Consider the following 17,104-nt stretch of genomic DNA (forward strand, 5'->3'; position numbering starts at 1 on the left):
TACCTTAAATATTTGAAGGTTTTCATTTTTACCATTGTGAGACTAGAAAATGTCATTATGTTGCTAAAATAATGTTTATATAATGCTTCCATAATAAATTTCATGATAAGATTACATATTGCTTATATATTTAATTAAAATTAAATCTTCACAAAACTATTGCATTTATCATCACAGCATCCTATTTTTAATCATTTATCAATACTTAAAGTTATCATGTTTGTGTATTTTCTCTCCTTTCACTTGATGGACAGTTCTGTGACTCTTACTCATCTCTTCTCTGTACCTAGAACAGTTTTTAAAACACAGTGTAGGCTCATTATCCAACAGTCTGATTCCCCTAAAGTGTAATGTAAAGTTTTTGAAAGCCAGAAGGTTTATTTCTGATATTTCCCAGAGTGCCTACAATTCATCAGTATTGTATAAAAGTGTTCAAACAATTTTTATGTATAGTTTACTGATTAAGACATCCCTAACCACAATCAAATTTCTAGAGAAGAACAGAGACAGAGTAAAAGGGAGGAAGAGTCAACAAAAACAGACATAAATAGAGAAAAAATACACAAAATGTGGGAAAACTTTCAAAGAAAGAAATATAATAATCTTTGATAATAATCGGTACCAAACTTAATTCAAATTATTTTCATTTTATTCTTGAGGTATACATTTTTGCTTTCTGTTACCTAATGTTTTTACTCACATTAACAATGATAATATAAAGATCTAATGATTGCCCTAACCGGTTTGGCTCAGTGGATAGAGCGTCGGCCTGCGGACTGAAAGGTCCCAGGTTCGATTCCTGTCAAGGGCATGTACCTTGGTTGCGGGCACATCCCCAGTGGGAGGTGTGCAGGAGGCAGCTGATCGATATTTCTCTCTCATCAATGTTTCTGACTCTCTATCCCTCTCCCTTCCTCTCTGTAAAAAATCAATAAAATATATTTTTTTAAAAAAGATCTAATGATTGGTCTCAGATCTGAGTTAAGTAGTAAGTAAAATATTGATATTTACCATTGAAAGCTGTGTTCTTTTAATTTTTCAAAAGCACTATAATTGCCTTTCAACTTTTAATGATATATTTTTTCTAGGAGACAAATCATAATTACAGAATCGTCAATAAAAATCTATAAATCTGTGGCATTTTATAAGAAAAAAAAGCCTTCACTTTGCCAGAGTTTCCTAAGCACAGAGGAAGCTTTGCCAAGTGTGCCCTGGAGATGAGCACTCTGGGATTGAATTCAAGACTGACTCACCTTTCTGACCCTTCCAGAGAGTAGACAGGACCGCAGTGTGGGGGGCAGGTTGACAGGGCAGGAGCTGAGGCGCTCAGGGTGACTGGCCTTGCTCGAGTGTGTGTGTGTGACTTCAAATTCCTTGGACTTCACAAAACTTACACTTAATTCCTTGGTATCTCTCCATTGTCATTTCTTCAAAGGCCCTTATGTGAGGAGGTTAATAAGGAAAATTGTGTTTTCTGAAATGAGTAGGTTAGCAGCATAGGTCGAATAGAAATAAGTGCTGCCACGTTCCAAATGTAGCAGTTCTTTATTTTTTTACTCAATTGAATTTATGGGGGTGACATTGGTTAATAAAATTATATGGGTTTTAGATGTACAATTCTACAAGACATCACCTGTATATTATGTGTTCACCACCCCAAATCAAGTCTTCTTCCATCACCATTTATCCCTGCTTTACTCTCTTCTACCTCCTCCCTTTCCCTCTGGTAATCACCATGCTGTGGTCTCTGTCAGGGAGGTTGTTGTTGTTCTTTCCGTTTTGCTCAATCCCTTCACCTTTTTCACCCAGCCAAATACAGCAATCTTAACAAAACTTCTGAAAACATTGAAGACAAATAATTCAAGCATATTCTGAGTACTCAAACAAAAAAATAAATAGAAGTTCAGAAAGATCACTGGCTAGTTTCTCACCTTCTCAATGTGTTTCCATTGTGTTTATATTGGGGGACTTAATAAAGGCAACATTTACTGAGTGTACACACTGTGAATTGTGTGGTACAAGGGCAGTGCCAGAAGAGAGATGCTCAGGAAGTTCTTTTTATTGTTAATAACATTGGACAGGTAATCTCCAACCTACCCTCCAGTTGTTTTCTTAGAATTAACATGAATGTGAATTTAAATGTTAAACTAATTAAAGGGGGTGTGTGTGTAAGAGAGATGTGGTGTATACTTTGTGCAAGTGATAAACACAAAAAAAGAAGTCAGAGATTTCTGTTGTGTATTGTTTTATATTGAAACTAGAGGCCTGGTGCATGAAATTCGTGCACGGGGGTGGGGAATGGGGAGGAAGAAAGTCCCTCAGCCTGGCTTGCATCCTCTCCAATCCAGGACCACTCAGTGGATGTCCGATCCCAGAGGGATCAGGCCTAAACCGGAAGTTAGACATCCCTCTTGAAATCTGGGACTGCTGGCTCCTAACCACTCGCCTGCCTGCCTGCCTGCCTGATCACCCGTAACCACCTCTGCCTGTCGACCTGATCGCACCCTAACTGCTCCCTCCCTGCTGGCCTGATCCCCCCCTGCCAGCCTGATTGTCCTTAACCACCTCTGCCACCATGGCTTGTCTAAAAGGACGTCCAGAAGATGTCCCGAGATGTTCGGTCTAATTAGCATATTACCCTTTTATTAGTATAGATAATATTTTCCCTTATTGATGATGGTATGTTTGGAGCATCAGATCTTCCTTGCTTCCTGTCTCCAAGGAAAGGACCAGCATTTTGTGTGGCTGGCATTTACAGCTACAGAGTAGACTGAAAAGCCACCTTGGATATGCAGGTCCTAGTGATTCCCTCCAAGGCTCTCTTCCTCCTGGAATTTGAAGTCAGGCAGTCTGAGAACCTGGTCTAACTGACTTCCAGGAGCTTTGAGAAGGGCACCGGGGGAGATTCCAGGTGCTTGATTCTTCTCAGAGCTGAGTCCACTCTCTGAAACAGATTTTTCTCACTCTCACAGGTGGTCATAGAAAATGTACACCATTTCATTGTGATCGTAGAGAATAAGACAGTGTTCAATCTACACCATGTTTATACCACATCTCTGAGCTCAGCCTAAACACAAGTTTTCACTATAAGGCTTGTTCTCAAATATAGAAAATTATACTGCCAACTGAAGTTAGTGGATCCATTTGAAACTGATTATAAAGCATCTATCATTGGTGGGAGAAAAGATTAAACCAGTGATTAGACTCCACAAACTGGTCCATTAATTAAAATCAAATGGCAGTTCAGATCAGATCCTGCCAGAATCTAATGATGCCATTGGAGGAGTATTTTTCTTTTCTCCTGTAACCCTGAGAATAAATGTACATTTTTTTTTACTGACTAGTTTTGCTAACAAGGCCAAGAGGTAGTGAAAGCCTGTCTCTCTGTGACAGAACATCATCTCTGATCAATAGTCCCATCTGATCCTCACTCTGTAATGTGGATCCAGCTTGAGCTGCAAGAAACCACCCACACATGGCTGGGAGCCAGGGAGGCACTTAGTGCGGCTCTCCACCCCACTGCCCGCCTAGAAGGGATTTGAGACATCTGAACTCAGGAGTCGCTGTTACTTCCCCTACAGGAAACAGATGTCACTAATATTGCTGCCACAGAAAGTCATTTAAGAACCAGCATTTTTACTTTCTAGGCAATCAATGATATCACAATGTGGTTCAAAATGACTTTTAGTGTGAATTATTCTAGTCCTAGAAGTACAGTAGTAATTCAAAATAAAGCCAGAAAGGCAATATTAGACTGCAGTATAATCTCAAATTATCCTATACAGCACTATGCTTTGTTTCTTTCTTGATAGTGTATTACACAGAATCATAAATAGCATTTGTTTTTTGTTGTTGTTATTAATCCTCATCCGAGAATTTTTTTCCATTTATTTTTAAAGTGAGTGGAAGGGAGTGGGAGAGACACAGAGAGAACTATCAATGTGAGAGAGACACATTGATTGGCTACCTCCCTCACATGCTCAGACGAGGGCCAGGATCCAGCCTGCAACTGAGGTACGTGCCCTTGACCAGAATCGAGCTCGGGACCCTTCAGTGCACAGGCTCGTGCTCTATCCACTGAGCCAAACCAGGTCGGGTACATTTATTCTTGATTGAATGAAAAAGTGAAAGTTTAAACGATAAGATATTTTAAATGGCACTACCCACAGACAAACTAAAAAAGAGAAAATGCTAGTCAAATCTCGAGATGGCATTTGGAGAAAAAAAGTACAATATAATTAGTGAAAGAGCAGACATTTTTAATACAAATGAAAATTGTATGCCCATTTGCCTCCCCTCCACCAATAATAAAGCAATTGTTCTTGCTGAGCATTACTTAAAACTTGCTTAAATTATCACCTCTAGGTCATCAAATTCATTTATTGTAAAAATGAGAAAAATTCACCCAGCACTAAAATTGGTTTGTGAAAAATAATCAAATTGTTTTGTTAGTATAATGATTTTCATGACTATTAATATCTGGCTTTATTTCATATTAGTTTATTTAACATTGAAAATGTCATTCATGGGATAAGTAGAAAAACTGTATCTGACTCTGAATAAAAATTACCCACTATCTCTTACTGCTCCTTCTGATCCCTGTAACGTGAGACTACCTACCTTGTGGTTCAGTGGACAATTAAAAATGTTTACTTTCTTCTTAAAATGTTCTACGTGAAATGTCAAGAATCACAATTTAAATTCACCTTAAATTTAACTGGAAGGTGCCATGGACAACCAAACTTCTTCTTGTTGCTTCAAAGAGCGTTTCTAAATTATGGCACTTGCTGTATGTGCATATATATGTAAATCACCTCTTATGTTTGTAACTTATATTATGACTAGAGGCCTGATGCATGAAATTCATGCAAGAGTAGGCTTTTGCAGCTGTAGCGGCTGCCTGGATCTCTCCCTTGCAGCTGCAGCGGCTGCCTCGATCCCACGTAGGCTGCCTCTATCCCACGGCTGCAGCCCTGGCTTCATCCAGAAGGTCATCTGGAAGGATGTCCAGGAGGACATCTGGTCTAATTAGCATATTACACTTTTATTATTATAGACTAGAGGCCCAGTGCACAAAAATTTGTGCACTCGGGGGGGAAGAGGGGCCTCCCTCACCCCGGCCTGTGCCCTCTCGCAGTCTGGGACCCCTCAGGAGATAACAACCTGCTGGCTTAGGCCAGCTCCTGGGTGGCAGAGGGCAGGCCCAATCCCTAGGTGCAGCCCCTGGTCGGGCTCAGAGCAGGGCTGATTGGGGAGTTGGGGTGCCGCCCCCTGTCATGCACAGAGCAGGGCGGATCAGGAGGTTGCGATGCCACCCTCAGTCACGCTCAGGGTAGGGCCGATTGGGGGATTGGGGCACTGCCCCCGTCACACTCAAGGCAGGGTCGATGGGGAGGTTGCGGCGCCACCCCCTGTCACGCACAGAGCAGGGCCAATCAGGGGTTGGGGCACTGCCCCCTGTCACGCACAGAGCAGGGCCCATCAGGGGGTTGGGCGCTGCCCCCTGTCATGCACAGAGCAGGGCCCATCAGGGGGTTGGGGAGCTCCCCCCTGTCACACACAGAGTATGGTCGATAGGGGAGTTAGGGCACTGCCCCCTGTCACACACAGAGCAGGGCAGATCAGGGGGTTGGGGCGCCGCCACTGTCACACTCAGGGCAGGGCCGATGGGGAGGTTATGGCTCTACCCCGTCACACACAGAGCAGGGCCCGTGGCGGGTGGGGGGGAGGGGTTGGGGCGCTGCCCTCTATCACCCACAGAACAGGGCCGATCAGGGGGTTGGGGCGCAGCCACTGTCACACTCAGGGCAGGGCCGATGGGGAGGTTATGGCTCTACCCTGTCACACACAGAGGCAGGGCCTGTGGGGGGGGGGGGGTTGGGGCGCCGCACCCTGTCACACACAGAGCCGCAGGGCGAACAGGGGATTGGGGAGCTCCCCCTATCAGGCACAGAGCAGGGCTGATCAGGGGGTTGGGGCGCCTTCCCCTGTCACAAACAGAGCAGGGCGGATAGGGAGGTTGTGGCCCCGGCCCCTGTCACACACAGAGCTGCAGGGTGATCAGGGGGTTTGGGCGCTGCCCCCTGTCACGCTGATCTGGTGCCAAGAGGCCTCGCTGCTCCGCTGATCCCGGTGCTGGGAGGCATATTACCCTTTTACTATATAGGATAGAGGCCTGGGGGCCGGCTGGTTTGCCCTGAAGGGTATCCTGGATCAGGGTGGGGGTCCCCACTGGGGTGCCTGGCCAGCCTGGATGAGGGGATGATGGCTGTTTGCAGCTGGTCACACACCCTTCAGGGTGGGGGTCCCCACTGGGGTGCCTGGCCAGTCTGGGTGAGGGGCTGAGGGCTGCTTTCAGGCTGGTGGTTGTTGACTGAAGCTCCCAACCGCTCCTTTTTTTTCTCTTTTTTTAAATTTTATTCTGGGCCAGCTTTAGCTCTGGCTCTAGCTCTGAGGCTTCCGCTGCTGAGCGTTCTATAATCGAAACAATGTATAACTCCAGCTCTGAGATCCCGGGAGTTTCGTTTAGCTTCTATATTTGTTAGAATGTTTCAAACTGTCGGCTCAGAGGCCGGCAAGTCAGGCGGGGAATGTTGGAGTCTCTAGTCACTGCAGCAAGCAAGCCTCATGTTCGCTTCCAGCTGCCTGGCTGCCAGCCGCCATCTTGGCTGACAGTTAATTTGCATATACTCACTGATTAGCCAATGAAAAGGGTAGCGGTCGTACGCTAATTACCATGTTTCTCTTTTATTAGTGTAGATGGATTCAGTGGAACATTAAGATATCTCTTGTTCTTCTGAAAATCATAGTGTGAGATTTAAAATAGGTGCAATCACTATAAGATTTTATTATGTGACTCAGCCAAATTTCTTAAATTTCATTAATAAATGATAATTCATTGTATGAATTACTCAAAATATATTAATCATTTCTATTAAAAGTGTACATTTAGTACTTTGCTATGTGCAAGTGTATGTGCATGTGGGTAAAGACTTAAGTATATATATACACACATGTGTATACATATGTACACTTAAACATGCATATGTAGTATTGTGTGTGCATACCAATATTTAGTTGTTGGGTTGTAATACATGTTCATGTCCAACTTTACTGGGCAATGCCTACTTGACTTTGAATGTGGCTGTATCACCTGGTTAGTGTTGCTCAGTGAATTGAATGTCATCCCATGCACCAAGAGGTAGTGGTTCGATTCCTGGTCAGGCGGGGCACATGCCCAGGGCACGTGCAGCTCCCACAGCTGATCTCATCAGTGTTTATTGTTGTTTTTTCCCCTCTCTCTTCCTCTATCTCTAAAAATCAATTAAAAAAACATTTTAATGTAGTTATATCATTTTATACACCCATCAAATGTGGATAAGTGATACCATGTGTACCCATGCTTGAAAACACTTATCAGATTTTACCATTTGGTAAATGTAAATGTTACTTTGCATTTTCTATTTTATCAATATAGTTGTGAATATATTCATATTTAATGGTCATTTGTATTCCCAATTCTGTGAAGTTACATTTGCATCTTCATCCATTTTTCAGTTTGCTTATGTGTATTTTTTCTTATTGTAGAATGTCTCTATATATTTTGGATATGAATAATTTATAAGGAAAATGGATTGCAGATATTTTACTTTGTTTATGGATTGTGTTTTTATTCTTCAATTTTGTATGGTCCTTTCAAACATTGTTGTATATATCCTCTATTTTACAAGTATTTGTTTTATCTTTTATATTTAAACTTCTGAAATTATTTTAGTTGTTCATATGTGTACTGAAAATTTCTATTCATTTAAGTTATAAGAAGAGTTATACATGATTTGATTTCTTCTGTTTTCAATTTTCCTATATTTCTCTCTATTACTTTCTTTCCTAATTTTTGCCCATTTATTTGGATTGAATTTCCCTTCACTATTTCATTTTTTTCTTATATGAAAGTTGTTATACATCTATTTTTATTATTTTGTGGTTGCCGTTGGAATTTTAATATTAATGTTTAACTTGAAATGTTTAATCATAAATAATATTTTTACTTTTTTACTGGACAATCCAAAGACCTGAGAATTATTTCACTCCAAACCACCTTCTGTCCCCTTCTGCCTCCCAATAGCACATCCCTGCTTGTCCTTTTTATTCCAGACTTCAGCTCTTTCTACCTCAGTTCCTTTAACCACAAAAACTAGAGGTTATCCTTGTCCCTTGGCTTTGTTTAACATTTACATTATTTCTCATTATTTCACACATTTAATACTTTCTTCTGGTTTACTAGATCCAATTTCTAGAATCCTAGATTTAGACAGAGAAATGCAGGCAGATGCTGACTCCGTTGTTGTTTGCCCTTGCACATTTTTCTGCTATTATTTCTGGCCTCTACCTTTTTTAACTCCAAAAGTTTAACTACAACTTTTAAACGCTTGTTAATATAATAAGGTGGAGTTGGATTTGCCGTCTAGTTTACCACTTGGAAACAATGCTTGGAAATAAACTCAGCATTTTGAAAGAAAAGCATGACAGGAAAAATTTTCAGAGAAATATATATTGTGTAAGATGCTGTTAAAGATTAAAATTCCACAGAGCACATTTGAAGACTTAATTGGCTTTACTCAGCCAGTCATGAATCAGGCAGAGTCCCATGTTGCACCTAGAAGGAACCCCAGTGGTTGTACAGAATGGAAGGTTTAATAAGAAGAAGGGAGGTGCAAGGGTTATATTATTAAAGGAAAATAAAGGGTTATTTTTAGACCAGGGCATCTTGTTTGGGGAACAAGGGAAAAACAAGGGTTTTTATCATGTAGATTACTTCTCTTATCTTTGGGGGATTGAGAGGCTCCACAACACATATTGCTTCCTTGGTGTTGAAAAAAAAAAATCCAGACTGGTGGATTACGATTATATTTCTGGGAGAGGTTGAAACAGCAATTAGGTCAAAGTGTTAGATCTAGGTTTCCTTTGGTGGGTTTTAGCACAAGTGATACCACTTTAGACCTGTGATTTTCTCTTTAACAATGCCAATGTACATAAATTATTTGAAATTTTTGAAAAATAAATTGGAAATTTTAGCAAAAGGCGGTATAGGAGCTTTCAGAATATACATATGAGCAACTGATATGGACATTATGAATGGGAGAGATGGTGTATACGCTTGGGTATTACTAACAGAGGGATGTCTGTAACCACAGCATCTCGGGAAAGGTAGAAAGACCTGAGTTTTTTGAAAATTAAAATAACTCTATATTTAAAGGCCTATTACAATGAAGTACATTTCATTAGTAAACCTAGTTTAAAATACCATTTTCTCTGAGTTGATTTGCTATTTTGATTTACTGGACTGTTATCACTATTACTGATTTCCCAACAATTATTGATATGAAGGTTAAAGGGTGGTGTTTTTCAAAAGGCCACTCATGTACATTCAGAAGAAAAGAGAGTTGAAAGTTAAATGTTTCTCACAGAAAAAAAGAAAACATTCTTTTAATTTTCTGGCCCCTAAAGTGTTACCATCTCCTGCCATTTTAATAAGCAGTTAGGCAGAGGAAGAAAATGGTATGATTTATTGTGACAGGGTAAATAAGGTAATAAAAGCAAATCTGATTTAAGCATGTCTCAGTGAGCATACCTTTTCACTCCCACTTGAGAGCTACCCAGCATGATCCAATGAAAACTGAAAACCGAGATGCATTAAAAGTGGGAGACCCACCTTCCAGCCCACTAGAAGCCTGGTGTGTGCTCAGTGGTCTGCAGCCTTCCCATGCGTCACTGGCATCTGGCAGAGATCTGGGAAAGGCTTATGGTGATCTTCCTAAACAATTATACTTCCTGCTGTTCTTTGAATCTTTTAGTGTAGCTGAATTTCTATCAGGAACCCTGGATTTGAAATTTATCTCTGCCATTTATTAGCTGGGAGTCACTGGACAAGTTTCTTAAACTGTGCCTCCATTTTCACTTCTGGCAAATGGCAGGTCATGGCAAACCAATAGCAGAGCACGTGGGCATTGTCTGTGACTTATAAACACTCAGTAAATAGCAATCATTGCTGTCAGCATGAGGCTTAATCTTTATTTTTAGCTTAGATATAAGTTTAAAAATGTCTTTAAAAAGTGGAGTCACTAATTAACACAGTTCTCAAAGAGGAATAATATGAAAAGGTAAGCCTTCTCCCCCAGGCTCTCAATGAACTAGAATTGAGGGGTAAATATTTAGAATTTAACGACCTTAAATGTATGTAAAATGGCTGGCATCACATATTCAGTCTGACTGGGGTCATTCTTTTCATTTCAAAGCTCCAGAATGTGACTCAAGTTGTTATTCCACTTGTTTTCTTCCTTCTCTGCTCTAATTTGTCTATAGTTATTTTTTTTCAACATTTTCCTGACAACCTTAATTTCTATTACCAAAGACCTTCAGTGAAGCATTATAAACAAAGAAAACACCAGGCCTTTATCTAAGAAGAGTTCTACTTTTATTTCTAGGCCAACACACTTAAACTCCACATGGATTTTAAAAATCATGATATGCTTCTCCTCATTACAAAAGCCTGTTTTGTCCCTGTCGAAAATGAACAGTAGAACACACCATTCAGCATAGGTCAGATCGTGCCATCGTGGTGGTTGGTTTCTTTTTGAGAGCCTAGGGCACAGTTTTAGCACTTTCACATTCTACAAGTGATTAGAAAACATGATAAGATGGTGTTTTCTGGGAGCCTCATGGCACGAGTGTTGCAGCATGAATAGAAAAATAGGGCAAGGAGCCATTAAGAACAACTGACATGTGCTCTGAGTTCCAGACACTGGACTGAGCAGTTTGTAGACATTCATTTAATACATCAATCCTGTGAGAAATGTTACTGAGCCCATATTTCACAGTAGGAACTGGAGGTTAAGAAAGTTGGTCAAGATAAACCACCAGAACTCGAAACCAAGCATTGAGCTTGGGTTAACTATTACTATTTCTCATTACCCTAATAATATTTCTGGTGAGTAGCCTGCATTGCTACTGAACACAATACCATAGAAGTCTATAGAGGTAACTTTTTAAAGAAGTGGCTATCTTATGAAAATACTAGAGGCCTGGTACACAAAATTCATGCATGGGTAGGGTCCCTAGGCCTGGCTGGTGATCAGAGCCGATCTGTGGGTGACCTGCGGAGTGATCAGGGTGTCTCTCCTGGCACCCACCTTGGCTGGCCAGATGCTGCCCACTCACCGGCCCTGCTCCTGCCCCTGCTGCCAGTTGCCTTCCTCTGCAGGGCAATCGGTGGGACCCCCACTGGCATCAGCCTTGGCTAACCTGGGGGCTGCAGGCTGGGGGCAGCTCCTTCATTGAGCATCTGCCCCCTGGTGGTCAGTGCACGTCATAGTGACTGGTCTCCACCTGTTATCCTGCCATTTGGTCAATTTGCATACTAGGCTTTTATTATACAGGACTAGAGGCCCAGCACGTGAGACACAGCTATTGCGCGAGACCCAGACCCGCCACGCAGGTGGGACCCAGACTGACTCCCACTGCTTCGGGTGGGACACAGGACCCAGAGTCATGTTCCCACCTACCAACGCGCGCCTCCCCGCACAGGAAGCCTCCTGGTGACCAGTTGTTTGGTCGTTCTGCCGTCATGGCATCACAGCCTAGGGGTTTTAATAATAGAGTTATTGCATTCTTAAATCCTTTGAATCAATGCAACAGACATTCATACAAACTTTATTCCTGTAGATTTCCTTTTTTAATGCAATTATGGTTGATTGACTATATTAGTTGCAAATAGGTAACTTAGTTTACTTCTATTTTCATCTAACATAAGTGCACTAAAAATTCTGGACTCACCACATTTATTATCAGTCTTCTAATATCTTTATTTTTAAATTTTGTTTCATGTGGAATATGGGTTGGGTTTCAAAATAAAACTTAACTAGTTCAGTCTTTCAAGAAAAGGATGAAAATACAAAATATCTGAAATTATTTATGGCTGTGACACATGCATGAATGCAAATGAGGCATTCTCAGGAAAGAAATTGAGAACATATGCCATCCGCTGTGGTGTGTATGGTAGTATACCACATGCCAGAAAGTGTAGGATGCATTTAGGTATTAAAGAGATGCATTTTACTATAATATTTATACATTTATAAATTGTATCACAATGGAGTTACACTCTGGTGGCCTAGCTGACCAAGTTGCTCAACCTCCAGAGCAGGACTTGGGACAGTGGAGAGTATTTATGCTTATTTCCTAAAGGAATGAATGTATAGCTACCAAATGAATTGTGACTGTGAGAAAATATTTGTTGCTTTCTATGTTTTTCACATTTTTACCATCAGGCTTGTATTATTTTTATAGAGAGATAATGAGTCGACTTTCCTTAGAGAAGTGAGAACTCCGGGTTAATGTCACTGAGGGGATTATGCACATTTATCCCCCAAAGTTTCAAATCCACCAAAACTATGATTCTTGGTAGTCAGTTAGCTAAGTTTAAACCCTAAATCTCATCAGCATTCCAAACAGAGGTGTGGTGTGAAGGAGACCTTCCTCTTTTCTAACAGAAACATGAAAAGGGATAGAGATGAAAAGGACTGTGAGAAGGAAAACACTTCATTATAAAGAGAAACAGCCTCGGTTATTACTTGATCCTTATAAGAAGAATTTAAGCATAATTATGAAAACATCAAAAAGTGTATATTTTAAGACTGCTTTCACTATGTAAGCCATTTGATGATGAGTGTTAGATTTATCCTGGAGAGGCATAAAAAGTTGCTCATCAACAACACAAGGTCATACATAATGAAACATCTGCGTTGGTCAACTTTTAAGGGTATTTTGTAACATTACTTTTCATTCTCTTCCCTGAACTTACTATGCTGCATCCTGTTGTTAAAGAATATCAAGATCAAATACAGAGTGTGGGCAAAAGTGGGTTTGCAGTTGTGAGTACACAAAACGCAGAGTTTATTCTTGAATTATTACTTATTAATAATTGTATTATTTTCCACATGGACAAGTGTAAACCTACTTTTGCCACACTGTATTTTGCCACTGCTTTTGATGTATTACTCTTATACTCTAGAAATTTAATAGAGTAAATGAATTTCTCTGTATGTGTATATGGACTATTGTGTGTGCATGCATGCATGTGTGCCTTGAATTGTTTGAGAAAACAAAAATACTAAGATATTTTACTTACATTTACACTTTATTGCTATTGTTGACAACTAAATACTTAATATTTGTCATGAGAAGATGAAAGAATATTATGCCTCATAAGCAGACATTGAATTGAGATTCAGAAAAATTGTATGGTTTTAAAACATATCTCTATGAGATTTGATATGCTCCAAACTTCTATAAAGCGGAATATTAAGTTATTTGGTCAAGGTCACAGGACTAGGAAGTGACAAAACTCTGTCTCCAAATGAGGTACAAGGGCTTCATTGCCCATTCTCTTTACCATTATAAATGCCAGAGTTGCAGAGATTTTTCTGAAGATTAAATGACATAATGTATATAAAATACTGGTACATATTTTAAAATAAATAAGTTGTATTTCTTATAGTTAAATGAAAAATAGCACCTGACCTTAGAAAAAGGAGTACTTAAGGAATACAACAAATGTATTGGCCTGACCATGCATACAGAGTACATAAGGAGACATCATGAGTTACTAGTGAAGTGGTAAATGCTTTTGGGCCAGATAATAGAGGTTCTTAAATGCCAAGTTTAGTATCTTTTACTTTACTTTAAATGCAACCTAAAGGAGTATTTAACATATTTTATGGAGATGCAACATGCTGCGTTGTGCACTTTAAGCAAGTTATAGTAATGATATGCAACATGGTTGGGGAGGGGGGTCAGGAGGAGGTGGCAGGATCTTCCATTAATTTGCCATTGTACTAGTTGAAACAAGTGGTGTTCACATGATTAGTGGAAATGATAGAGGATGAATAAAAGTGTATACAAATGGAAAAATGTAAAATGAATGAAGAATTATAGAGCAGTGTTAAAATTCATTGGGTGTTTTTTCTAGACTTTGCTAGAAATTCTACATTTAGTTAAGTCTCATCAGAAGTTTCTTATATATTTATGAGATTAATTTTCTTCCCATTGTTAGGTTAATAAAACAGGGCCCTAAAATCTTAACATAATAGGTCTAGTTCATGCAACAAATAAGGAGCAGTAATAAGAGTGAAAGTATCCCATGTCATGTGATAATGGTATTAAAAAATGTAAAGTAAGTAGGAAATTTCAAACTTGTTGACAGGGAGGATGGTGACAATTCTAACCAAAGTAGGAGATGTAGAAACAGGAGGAGTATATGCTGATAAAATGGTGATAAATTTTGAATTGAGATTTTGGCTGGAGTTCAAAAATTCTATGGCACACAGCCTATAACTATAGCTTTGTGACATGACACCATTAATAATTATTATGTAAATTCAAAACATTAAGATTTCGTGTATCACCATATGTAGTGGACCCTTGATCAAAAGTTATCATAATCTTCATCCAATAACATAACTCTGCCCTCCCCCAAAATAGTATTGTCTACTTTGGAGAACTTAAAGGACAATTAGTCCTTTTTTTGCCATCTCCAAATCATCTCTGAAAGTATGTATATAAATCTTGCCAGTTTTCTTCAAACCAAATTAGTGGTTGCTGTAACCTTGGGAAGCTATGGTCCTCTCTGACAACCAGAATGGTGTAGAATATAAGAACAAGAGAACGCAAGGTTTCATTAAGTTCCCTGACCTACATTCCATTGGTCTCTCTTGTTTTTGGCTTGTTGCATCACATGATATCTCTGTATACGCAGATGGTAGGACCATTATGGCTGACTTTCAAGGAGTGCAGCCATAACTTCTTTTTAGTGTCCCTACAAAAGATGGTCTTTAGGTCCTGAAAAATAAAGTCATTAGGAGTTGTTCATGGATGTGGAGAACCTGTGACCTAAATTACTAAATCAGGCTCAAACTTCTGCATGATCACACTATGAGAGTCAATGAAACCTGATATGGCATTGACCTTCCTCAGCAACATACGAGAATATTTCCTAAAGGTTTCTATTCTGTACCATCAGCCTGGTCTAAGTCACCTTAGATCCCTGGATATCTTTTGCCAATGGTGTATGCCAATAAGAGAAGTTCATATATGGGCTAAATCTTAAAGTCCCTTCCCTTTGTCTCTAAATTGCTCTTTCTTTGGTGTGACTATTTAAGCAATGTGTTAATATCATACATATGTAAGACATTTTCCTTATTTTTAATATTGTCTTTTATTTATTTAAACCTTGCCTCTCTCTATAAAAGTTTGAAGTCCCTTATGAAAATATATTAATAAAATAAAGAAATGTAAATAATGTTTAGACATTCAAAACAAAGAATAATAAAAGTCAGAAGGATAAGGTCAAGAGGAATATATTATTACTATTAATAGAAGCATAAAACTAATATTCACCCAATAAATTTAATTTTAAAAAAAGAAAGAAATGGGGGGTAACTTGAGCTCTTCAATTTTAAAAGCATTTACCTTATTTTGCTACAGCTCTATTTTATATACCCCTCAAATTCTGCAATCTGTAACAAACAGTTCGGTTTATTGATCAAGTGGCAGCTTCATTGAAAAGGAAAAAAAAATCCTTATGTTGATGGAGCACAGCTGCTATCTAGGTTCTATTTTGTTCTTTTCTTTTTCTAATAGAGGATAATAATCGAGACCTTACTCATTTTTAATAGCATAGGATTTAATATTAGGAAAATAGCACAAATAAAACTACAGGCAGTCAGTGGTTAAACCACATACTATTTTATTAATGTGTGGTATCAATTGATTGCCCATTTCCAGAAATATAACAATTGCAAGGTATGTGAACGAGAAGTTTTTTGAAAAGACAACTCATAACAGATGTTTGCAAGATTTCCCCCCTACTTAGAACATAGTAAACATATGGAACAGCCTATCAGGCACAATTGCTGAGGCAAAACACAAGGATCATTCAAGAAACAATTAGATTCTGCTCTAAAGAAATGGACTACTTAAAAAGGATGAGTCCTGATGGGCCTATAGTCCTGATGAATAAATAGCTCTAGCTAAACCTTTTATGATCCTATCTCCATTTTGAATGTAAGTATCACCAAAATGTACTCATCAAGATTTGGGAGTGCTGTGGAAATTTTTCTCTATAAAAGAAGCTAGTGTGTTGATAACATTCCATGTCTATGTTGTAAAATGCCCACATGTGGTATTTTACCGCCAACCAAATGATAAATGTTTTATTTATGTAGTGGGAGGATTCTTACTCTTTCCATTGTAAACCCTTCACACCTGGCCCTTCGGAAACTCCCACATCATTCTCATTTCCCCTTCTATTCGTCTTGGAAAAGGCTTAGCTATTTATTGGTCTTCTAGTTTGTTTATTTATTTTTATTTAGTATGTATCTATTTCTTTATTTACATTAATCATTAAGATAAATCCTTCACTCTTCTTTCTTTAGGTTCCTAGCATAATTGCAATTACAAATTTATCTTTGGGAAACCAGTGACCAAAAGAAATATAGTTACCACTTCTCCATACTAGCTTTCCACACACAGATATGTAGATTCTAAGCCAATAAACACCCTAAAATGGGGAAAGAGAAAGGTTGATCTCTCAAAAGAAAAAAAATTGATTAACCTCTCAAACATACTGTGAAATCTTACAAATAAATATCTATCTATTAGCTCAAGAAAACAAAATTAAATACTTAAGAACTCAAGATTCTTGCATTGATTTTTTTCCCCTTAGGTCCCTGATACCGAACCACAGAATATATGCCTTCTCAATGCTTTTCATGCAAATATTTTCTTAAAGTTTAACGTGTGCAGAAATGTACAAAATTATTCTGTACATATCAAGCAATTTTTACACACTGAGCACATGCATGTACCTAGCATTCAGATCAAAACACAGGAAACACCAAGGCCCCAGGAACCCTCAGTTTAGGTGCCCACCACCACCTAAACTGAAGATGCCTACTGCAAATTAACCCATCCAGGATAGAGTCTAGTCACTTTTAAGAGCATAAATTAGTTTTGCCTGTTTGTATATTTGAGTAAATGAATCATAGAG

The sequence above is a fragment of the Myotis lucifugus genome, unplaced genomic scaffold, assembly GCF_000147115.1.
Source record: "Myotis lucifugus unplaced genomic scaffold, Myoluc2.0 scaffold_36, whole genome shotgun sequence".
NCBI classification, from domain to species: domain Eukaryota; kingdom Metazoa; phylum Chordata; class Mammalia; order Chiroptera; family Vespertilionidae; genus Myotis; species Myotis lucifugus.